At 44.5% G+C, this 8316-nt stretch overlaps 1 pseudogene; it reads right to left on the reverse strand.

Annotated features, from left to right (window-relative positions):
• Positions 1 to 5692: 5692 nt before the first annotated feature.
• LOC102817001 overlaps positions 5693 to 8316 on the reverse strand; it is a 3058-nt pseudogene continuing 434 nt past the window's right edge.

Raw genomic sequence — 8316 nt, forward strand, 5'->3', positions numbered from 1 at the left:
AGACTACTGGTCAAAAGAGAGCAAGAGAGGGAAGAGAGGGGCACTGGTTCTGGGTAGGTTCAGAATGCCATGCCTGGGGGCGGGGGTGCCGGGACAACTAAAAGAATGAGGTAACTGCCCCCTATCTGGAGAGAGGTTGCCGGATTAAGCAAATAAAAATAGAGGATAACCACTTAAATTTGAATTTCAGATAAATAATGAGTAATTTTTATATGAATAAATTGAACTGGGAATCCCTTCCTATACTTAATCTGACAATGTATCAGGGTTTCAGAATCTCCAGTGTTCTACATAAACTCATTTATCAATGAATTTACATCATCAACCACCTACCTCACACATCTGTTGTTATTGTCCCACTTTAAAGACTTTTCCATTTCTTCCCGAATTTAAGCATTCATAATAGAGAATGACTTTTTTCTTGATGTGTTGTTATTGTTAAGTGCCGTTGAGTCAGTTCTGACCCATAGTCACCCTGTATAGGGTTTCTGAGGACCAGCTGGTAAGCTTGAACTGCTGGCCTTGCGATTCAAAGAGACTTTGCAGTCCAGAGCATTAACCTGTATAGGGTTTCCTAGGAGCAGCTAGTGAGCTTGAACCGCCGACCTTGCAGTTCAAACAGCTTTGCAGTCTGGTGCATTAACCCACAGCACCAAGTTGTAGGGAACAATAAATGGACCATTGGCACATGGTAAGGGTTCACTGATTGCAGCCTTGTGTGGTGGTGGTAATGGTATGGATGTCCCCTGTCAATCAAGATCACTGGCAAATTCAAGTCTTCAAACTTACCCTATGACACCAAGAAAAATAAATACAGATCTGCATCAAGAAAAGTCCTGGTGTGGTGGGTGCTGTAAGATAAGCACTGGACTGCTAACTGCTAGGTTGGCAGTTCAAACCAGCAGCCAATCCTCTGAAACCCTATATAGGGTTTCCATGAATCAAAACTGACTTGAAGGCACTTAACTTCATCAACAATACAAGTCTATACAGTCTAAGTATCATTATCCCACGTTTATACTTGAGGGAAGTGTGGTTAAAGAATAACTTGTGTCAAGTTACAAAGCTAATAAAGTGGCAGAGACAATAGCCCTTAACAGTTCTTAACCACCACACATTACTGTTGCAAGCACCCCAGAGGGACTTGGTAGACAGAACCCTTTCCTTTGTCTGGGCATGCTGTTATCAGCCCCTCCTTTTCCAAGAAAGGGTAGTGGAAGGGCAAAAGGGTGGGGGAAGCCAGTGCTGAGCTGTTAAGCCAGGAGGATTCCTTCAGTATCTTTGGCTGGCCAGATTTCCCCAGAGCAAGTCTCTTCAACCAGTATTCTTTGGCTGACTGTGGAAAACCAAGACTGCCAGTTTGCATAAGATAAAGGCTCATTGATGCCAGAGGAGGGGAAACATCAAGGTGAAAGCCCTGAAGAGCCTGGGGTGTCAGACACACCTTGATAGGCAGGCAGTCTGGCCCTTTCCAAAGGATGATTCCCCAGCTATTAAACAGCTTTGAAAGAAGCTGTGTGTTGCCCTTCAGAGCGCCCAGGTGAAGACAAAAGACAGTCAGATCTAACTGTCCATTTGGGGCTAGAAAATCCATTCTGACAACAGGCTGTCTGTGAGTCACCAAATGGAAACACGCAGCCACCTGGCTAGAACTTGACCGCCAGGGCACGTCTGGAAAAGTCAGCTGTGGCTCCAGCCCTGGCCACTGGGGCCAAGGGAAGCAGTTCAGCAATCAGATCTTTCAAAATCAATTTAGCTCACGCTCCAAAGTCCTGGCAGTAATTGACAGCCACTTCCTCCCTGGTTTCTTTAACCATCAGATAAAAGTGCTGAGCCGTTTTAAACCTTTTTGAGGCAGGCACTCACCTTCTAGTGGAATTTTAAGAGGTGCCTGCAAAGAGATTTGACTTAATTCCAGACCTTTCCTTTCCACGGGTATGACTAATTAGCAGTGCAATCCTGACCTTTGGTACACGGAGTTTATGTGTAGTGATCTGAAGTGAGAAATATTAAAGAGGCCTGCACCCGGTGGTGGAGTTAAAAAGATTTCTGCACACCTTCTCTGTTCTGTGAAATGGGGATAGCAATAATTAACTCTACTGGGTGGGTGCAGGCCAATTAGTCAAAGTTTGTAAAGCTCAGAGTCTTGTTGCAGCTTCTCTGCTGGTGAAAAGTGGGCAGGACCTCTCTGTGACTTTGCATGTGAAACTAATTGCCCTGGAAATGTCGGGAATTTGATCTTCCATCAAATCCTCCAGTCCTTCAGATCCCTTGACAATCTTTGGCTATTTGCATCTCAAGGTTAAAGGAAACTATTGCTTTCTGGATGCTAATCAGTTGTGAAAACTTTTGATCTCCTCTTGAAAATGAAAACCCTTTGCAGAAAAGGTGCAGACAGGCTGGCTGTATTGGAATGAGCCATGTATTTAGCAGCTGTGGGTTTCAATTCTGTTTGCCTTCAGGTTATGTAGAAGTCTGGAAAATCACTTAATATTTTGAAGTATACTTTTCCCTGTATGTGATCTGAATTTTATCATATCTCCTAAAGTTTGTAAAAATGACCTGTATAAAGCCTCAGTTTCTAATAGTTTGTAGATTTAAAGGAAACAAACATTACAAATGCATTTTCTGGGATAAATATATTGTCTACATATATATGGTAGTCCTGGTGTGGCACTGTAGGATAAGCACTGGACTGCTAACCCACCAGCTGCTCCTCAGAAACCCTATACAGGATCAAAATGGGTTGGAACACACTCAACAGCACTTAACAACAATGACAACACATATACGTGCATTGTTTTCTTACCAGTTATTTTTCAGTAATAAAAATTACCCTTCTAAACCAGTTTCTCAACAATGACATCACTGACATTTTGGACCAGCTCTTTCTTTGTTGGAAGGGGAGGAGGGCTGTCTTGACCGTTGTAGGGCAGTCTGGCCCTACTTGGCTTCTACCCATTGGAGTACTGTGGGTTAATGTGTTGGGCTGCAAGGTTGGTTTGAACTGCAAAGTTGGCTGTTCAAGCTCACCATTCACTCCTCGGAAGTCCTATACAGGGTCCCTGTGGGTCAGAACCGACTCGACGGCACTTAACAACAACAACAGCTGGCTTCTACCCACTAGATGCCAGTAGCACTTCCACTCTTCCTTCCTTACCCCACACACCACTCATGACAAACAAAAATGTCTCTGTTGGAGCATCTAGAGAAACAGAAGATACTGCCTGAAAGAAAGATCAGCAGGGAAAAAAAAACAACACACAAAAAACGGCAGTCTGTTTGGCTATTACAAGAACAAATAAGCTGTTCACCAGGGAGCCATCAAGGCCAGCAATAAAGTCCCTTCAGGACAAATGCCTCTACAAGACTGAAACTCAAAGGGAACACACAAGCAAGCATATAAGCTCACTGGCAACTGCATTGGCCTACATTTGAATAGAAGTGGGGGAAAGGCAGTAATGAACATATGGGCTGAGTTCGACCACAGTCCTAGACTCCTGTCGACCTCGTGATGAGAGAGAGAAGAGGAAAGATTGGTTGGTCCAAAGTCTGGGGAGACTTGGGAACTCCTGAGCCAATAGACATTAACATAACCATGGAGGGTTGATATGAAGCGGGAGTGGGGATAGGGGAGACACACAAGAACGCCCAAACTTGGAGATAGTACCCATTTGACCTAGCTTCAATGGCTTGATGACCAGAGCTCGACTACAGGAAGATAAAAAAATTTGTTAAAGGAAGCAAATTGCTAAATTTTGATGATACAATTTGATGAACTTGACTTATACTTATGGATGTAGTAGCTCAAAATACCAACCAAGAAGGAAGGACAGTTCACATCAAGGATCAAACATTCCCTTGGTATACAGGGTTGCTAGGGACAGACAATGTAGACATTGGCTACTTAAAATGGGGGGCTGGGGGGTTCTATAAAGGCATGAAGTAGCTGGCTTACAAGTTTCCAAGAGGGAGTTTAGTTTCAGAATGTGTGGTGGAAGGTAGACTCCCCACTGAATAGTTTTCATCTTGTCTAGATGGGTCTGTTGAAAGGAGAAGGGGATAGGATTCTTTTGATTCAATAGTGAGCAACTGTTATCATGACTAATTGCAATTGCCACAACTGTAAAGGAGGAAGTTTTGTAACATAAAGGGGCAAGTAGCTAATCTTACAGTACAGGAACAGAGGACCCTAGGGCCATCAAGGGAGAAGAGAACGAGCAGAATGTGGTTCCTTAACCAGAGAAGCAGTGACACCAGAGATAGAGACAGAGATGATGACATGGAGAAACAGAGCAGCTGAGGACGCTAGACTCATGGAAAGAGAAAGGCTGTGTGCTGGCAGCCAGGAGGCAAGTTTTCAGAATGTGCCCCTTGGTTGTTTAAATTATCATATATTTCTGAATGTTTTTGTGTATAGCAAAACAACAACAACAAAAACCCAACCCACCCACCTCCCGCAAAAAAAAACCCAAAAACACAGAGGGAATATAAGCAAAGACTGTTGAATGATGATGCATGGAAGGGATTGTAATCATTGCAATGAAACAAAATATGATAGGATGAGTGTAAAACCAATGTTCTCCCATATAAACTATCACTCAATTCACAATAAAAGCTTAAAAAAAATTTCTCTGTGTTGTTGTTGTTAAGTGCCGTCGAGTCGGTTCCGACCCATAGCGACCCTGTACAGGGTTTCTGAGGGTGTAAATCTTTACGGGAGTAGAAAGCCTTATCTTTCTCCTGCGGAGCAGCTGGTAGTTTCGAACCACTGACATTAAAGTTCGCAGCCCGATTCGAAACCACTACGCTACCAGAGCTCCTTTCACAGCAACCCTGTATAGGGTTTCCCAGGAGTGGCTGGTGAGTTTGGACTGTCGACCTTGTGATTCAAACTGACTTTGCAGTGAGCCCATTAACCTGCAGTGCCACACTAGAACTCTTGGCATTACCAAATGTCCCCTAGGGTTGGGTTGCCAGATTTAGCAAATATTAATACAGGATGCTCAGTTAAATTTGAATTTCAGATCAACAGTAACTTTTTTGTGTGTGTGTGACTATATTTAACCAGTCTTGGTGTGGCATTGCGGGTTAATGCACTAGACTGAAAAGTTGGTTTGAACCACAAGGTCGGTGGTTCAAGCTCATCAGCCTCTTCTAGAAACCCTAAATAAGGCCCATATGGGTTGAAACTGACTCGATGGCACTTAACAATAACAACAACATATTTAACTGGGCATCCTTTATTTCATCTGTCAGCCTTAAGAACTCCTTCCCACCCTTCCGGTAAGAACTACTATTCTAGATAAGCACCCAGTTTATCAGTTTAACAGTGAACTGTCATGATTTATTTCGTATTTCTACCCACTTTCTTTTCCCCTCCAATAGTTGAAGCATTTTATTGGACAGTTGGTAACAGGTTATGGGTAGGAATGCCCTCCATCTGGTATGGGGCCCCATAGCAGATGCATGCTGGTTGCATTAGGCCTCCAGGGCTCTCATGGTGTAGCACCTGGCCATTTTGCCAGTAATTACCAATAAAATAATTATAATAATGCAAAGTCTCTGCTCTGGCCATTCTTTAGGTCTTCCTGCCAGAAGAGAAATATGCAAAACTGTTGAAGTGCAAATGCAGAGTTTTGCCTCAGCCTCAAACAGTACTAGTCTCATTTTGCTCTGATATCCCCTCAGTTCAGCAGATGCAGAGGGGCTGGCTTGTTCTCTTGTTGATTTCCTCCACAAGATCTTCTCTTCTGACATCCACCTCTTCCCTGTTAGCCACTGAATGTAGCTTGGTGACCCCATCCTTGAGTTCTTGCTCTCCAATGATGGCCACAAGTGGGATGCCTGCTTCCTCACAGTACTGCAACTGGTTCAGTAACTTTGGGTTCTTCTTGTAAAGCAGTTCTGCCTTGATGCTGGCATCCCATAGCTCTGAGACAACTTTCAGTTTTTCCTCTGCAGTTTTTTCTGTGCAGCTGCCACAGTACCTGTGTCTCTGTGGTCTGTACCTTCTCCAAAGCCTCTAGCCTCTGCTCCACAATGGAGAAGATCTGCTCCACCCCAATGCTGAGCCCCACACATGGCACCTTGCACCCTTTGGGGTCAAACATGCCCACCAGCCCATCGTACTGCCCACCAGCAGCCACACTGCCCACACCCAGGGGCTCTTGCTCTTCTCTGGCTGGGGTCTGTAGTAGCACTGCTTCATAGATCACTCCAGTATAGTAGTCTAGCCCTCGAGCAAAGCTCAAGTCAAAGGAGATTTTGTTAGCAATGCCCAACAGGGTCAGGTATTCAAAGAGTAGCTTCAAGTCCCCTAGGCCCTCCAAAGCCTGTTTGTTCTGGGACAGTTTAGGATCCTGGAGTAGCTGCTCCACTAGAGATACCCCACCATGCTGCAGGACGTACTCCTCAATGCGGTCAGCCACCTCAGGTGCAAGGCCCTTCTCTCCCACCATCTCATTCTTCACTTCTTTCCAGGACACCTTGTACAATTTGTCCACGGAGGAACAGATAGTGCAGAACTTGCTATCAGAAACACCACAGATGGCAAACATCCCATCTAAGATGCGTCGGTCATTCCTAGCTGAAGGAACTCAGAATCTCACACATGATTTTTAGGCATTATGCATCAGGAATCATGGGGTCAAATTGCCCAGCAATGTCAAAATCACACTGGTAGAATTCCCGGTATCGGCCGCGGGTCATGGCTGGGTTATTCCGCCGATAGACTTTTGCCATGTGGTAGCGTTTAATGTTGGTCAGTTTATTCATTTGCCAAATATGGAGCAAAAGGAACAGTGAGGTCATAGCAAAAGGAACGGCAGTTCTCCACCCTGGTCCTTCAAATCACAGATAAGCTTAGAGTCTTCCCCATACTTTCCAGTCAGTGTTGCCTTTAGTTCAAACACAGGTGTGTCAATTACTTCTGCACCATGGCGTTTAAAGCCGTTGATAATTACAGCAAATGTCTTCTCCCGGACTGCCGTCCGGGACGGTAGTCTCTTGTGCTCTTGGGTGTTTTGAGCACAAACTTCAGTTTCCCTTCATCAGGGCCCAGCTGTGCCTTCAGTTCCAGGAGTTTTGCCACCTCCTCCTCGATCTGCTCAGCGCTGACCTTCTGCTGCTTGACGGCCCGCACATGCTCTCCTTGATGTCGCACCAGCTCCTCCACAGCCTCACACGATCAGATCAGCCATGCTGACTGCCAATTTGTGCTGACGGCTACCAAGTCCCGCAGCGGTCTCCCTCTATCCACTTTCTTTACTGCATCTTTTCATACCGTCTAATTCCTGCATTCACGACAGAGAATACAATAAATTACATTGTGGGTCTCCCTACAAATTGTTGCTAGCCTTGAGCATGAGAACAAGTAGAAATAAATTATTACTGTATGTGTTACACGGTGATAAGATTAGAATCAGTTAAAAACAGCAGTTAAAGAAATTTAAAATGACACCTTTCCAACCCCAATCCTCTATGAATAGCATGGAATCCGATCAGGTAGGCCCTGGAGGAAGAGATTCCTGGTGCATCCAAGATCTCTGTGGACCCTTTGAAAAACAACCCCCAAAGTTGCTGTGAGTTCATATTTTTGCCAGTTAACAAATTTTTTTTGAGTGATGCTGTGTCAACCAGAGGCTACGTGGCATATAGATAAGGGAAAGGCACGTTAAGTGCTGGGTGGAGAAAAGCAGGCGCCACAGAGATACAGGTACCACAGACCCAGGGCCAAATGATAAATAAGAGGTGAAACAGGGAACTATGGGCAGGGTGGGAGTCAGTTTAGCCTTGTTAGAGGAGGTGGACGATGGGTAGAGTTCAGGTAGGCATAAACAAAGCTGGTTGGAGATAAGTGAATGCTTTCTGAGGATAGAAAATTTGGTGCATTGTTGTTGTTGCTGTGACATACCAAGGAGTCACTTCTGACTCATAGCGATCCTGTATAGGATTTCTGAGGAGTGGCTGGTGAGCCTGAACCTCTGTCCTTGCAGTTCAAACTGACCCTGCAGTCCAGCGCATTAACTCATGGTGACATGCATACAGCAGGCCAATAATATGCTAATTCTTTAAATTGATAGGTGTCTGTGTGGTGCAAATGGTTAATGTTCTTGACCTCCAATGGAAAGGTTGGTGGTTCTAATCCACCTAGAGGCACCATACAATAAAGGCCCAATAATCTACTTCTGAAACCTTTCAGCCATTGAAAATTTGATGGTATACAGTTCTATTTTGACGCATGAAAGTACTATGAGTCAGAATCGACTTTATGGTAACGTGTTTGGTTTTTTTTTTTTTTTTTGGCTTTAAATT

Source organism: Chrysochloris asiatica, unplaced genomic scaffold (assembly GCF_000296735.1).
Source record: "Chrysochloris asiatica unplaced genomic scaffold, ChrAsi1.0 scaffold00057, whole genome shotgun sequence".
Taxonomy (NCBI): Eukaryota; Metazoa; Chordata; class Mammalia; order Afrosoricida; family Chrysochloridae; genus Chrysochloris; species Chrysochloris asiatica.